The following is a 2,647-nucleotide window of genomic DNA, read 5'->3' as shown; positions in this document are numbered from 1 at the left end:
GTGACAATGCGTATCCATGTAATTTGTTAGTTGTTGGCGTGCTGATGTTCAAAAGACTGTTTCGCGTGTTTATATTATGCCGCTGTACGGCTTTTGGCGTTGCTTTTTCTCTCTAAATTAATTTGTTTGTTTTGCTCTAGTTAGTATGTATGTTTGTGTGTACATATTCACATACTTAGCTACATATAAGTAAATGAGTCAGGTGATAATGACTCGCGACATATGTATGCATGTATGTGCATGTGTCTAATTGTTTGTAGGCGTAGTAGAGTGCGCATGAAAATCACAAGCTGACTATTTTGGACCTGTGTTGCACAAATGTTGAAAACAGTTCAACACCTAATAAATGCTTTATATTAGATAAATTAGATGACTGATGATAAATCTATATTTTTTAAAAAGCTCTTTACCACCTTTATTAAATGTATGATTTGTATGCCCTGTTAAGTATCAGCAGCTTCTTATCAACGTTTAACTCTTTTTTCTATATAATGTTTTGGCTTTAATAGCTTTCAATTTCCTAAGCTTAGCACATGTACACTTACTTATTATAAATTAACTTCACATTCTCTGTGGCAATTTTGTTTTTTATGTTCAGGGTAATTTAGCAACAGATACTTGCTTTACGAGCCACTGCTTTTCGAAATTTCCAGCTTCAATGCTTTAGTGTGTTAAACGCAAAAGAAACTGGGTAAAAAATAGACACGAATTGAATTACTTTAGCAAGATTAGTTGAGCATGAGGAAATTTTTAAATCAGATTAAATATGTAAAAAATCAAAAATAACAAGCAAGAAAGTCTAAGTTCGGGCGCAGCCAAACATTAAATACCCGGTGTAAGTATTAAATATATGCTTTTCACCTTTCCGAAAACTACCGTCTGAAAGTATTGTACATAAATATCAATTTTGAGTAAATAGTCTTCAGTAGTTACTAAAATGTCTCAGTTTTCGTATTTCTGAAAACTACCGTTATATGGGAGGTAGGCGTGATTGTTGTCCGATTTCGCCCATTTTCTATACCATCCATCCTACGACCGAAAGAAATATAGGTATCAACTCTCGTTAAGTTATCTCAATTTTTGCTCGAGTATCGTGTGCCCAGATGGACGGACGGACAGACAGTCACCTCTTAATCGATTGCTCTTTTCATTCTGATCATTTATGTATACATTTGTCTATATCTATCTCGATTCGTTTTGCCTGTCACAAGCAACCGTTATGTGAACAAAGTTATAATATCCTTGTGCACAAGTGCGCTCGCGTATAAAAATGCTAAAGAACCACAAATGGAGTCCTGAAACAACCAGCGCTTCAGAGTTTGTGTTTATGTGACGATGAAGGGTTATGATTCCATAGTAGTATTAAACATATACTCAATGTATTTGGCTCACTTTTTAGTGGATAAGCTTTGATAAAAAGCTCCCTGACTCAAGACATCCTTTTTCTTAATGCTTCAAAAAAATCAAATTAATTTAAAATTATTTTGTTTGTGGTAGCAAATATTTAACTCACAAATGGCATATTTTAGTTAGAAAATAAGAAAATGTTTCAACAGTGCCACTATTTGATTTGGAGTTTTTTTGGTTAAGAGAAAAAGTAGCTAAGGGCTGTTTCCTCGAGTAGCTTTTAAAATGTATCTGCCATTCAAATACATTTTTGTATTTAAAGGGTCGATGGAATTTAAAAGCTACTTGAGGAAATTGCCATAACTCTATCTGAGCAGTAGAAGTTATAGCAGCTTTTTAGGAGACTACATCTTCACATCAGACTTCTTTTTTAGGCTTCGGCAGAATCGTACCCGGATTCACAAACTGTGGGGGAAAAATCAGTTTGAGCCAAAATAGCTTTCGACTGCTCCAATCTCTCTCGATTTCGATAATTCATTATTTAACCCACTTCAATCAAACCAGTATGATTTCTGTTCTATTTCAACTTGACAGCGTGGTTGTTCTTATAAATTCTATACTAAAATTGGTATTTTTGATTTGGGGATCTCCGCTATATAACTTCTATCGCTCAGTCTTTTTGGCTTATCTCCATTTTCCTTAAAATCGATAGTCGTATAAAGTTCAAAAAACTTTTGAAATAAATATTATCGCACCAAGTAGGTCATCTCCATAAAAACTGTGGCTAAAAGTGGTATACATATCTGCACCACCTTGCAATTTTTTTCTGTATAGGTACAGGGGTAGGCAATCGAAGTGTTACCAAGAAAATATGCTATAATTTTGTCCATTTATTATTATTATAATTTTTTTTTTTCTATAATCAGTTCATCAAAAAAACTGCAGCAAGCTTAAGCGGGATGCCGGTCTGTCCGAGAATGCTTCACATGCTGCCCGAATGTTGCCTAAGGGTATTTTGTATTGAACAGTGCGTAAAGATAAATTACCAAACGCTACAATTCAAAATTCAAAAAATAAAAACTATTACTACTTTTATGTGGCTCATATCTCTAATCATTGTCGAATCCTTGTCTAAACTTTTGTATTCACTTTAGCAATCCTTACTGCTTACTTTGGTAAGGATTGGAAATGGATTAGACAAGAATTAGAGACAAAAGCCACTTAACAGTAGTAACAGTTTTTATTTTAGAATTTTGAATTGTGTTGTTATTGCACAGGACCATCGAAATCTGAATCGCGA

The sequence above is a fragment of the Rhagoletis pomonella genome, unplaced genomic scaffold (genome assembly GCF_013731165.1).
Source record: "Rhagoletis pomonella isolate Grant_MI unplaced genomic scaffold, Rhpom_1.0 Rhpom_scaffold_00007, whole genome shotgun sequence".
In the NCBI taxonomy this organism is placed as follows: domain Eukaryota; kingdom Metazoa; phylum Arthropoda; class Insecta; order Diptera; family Tephritidae; genus Rhagoletis; species Rhagoletis pomonella.
Note: the sequence above shows the minus strand (reverse complement) of the source record.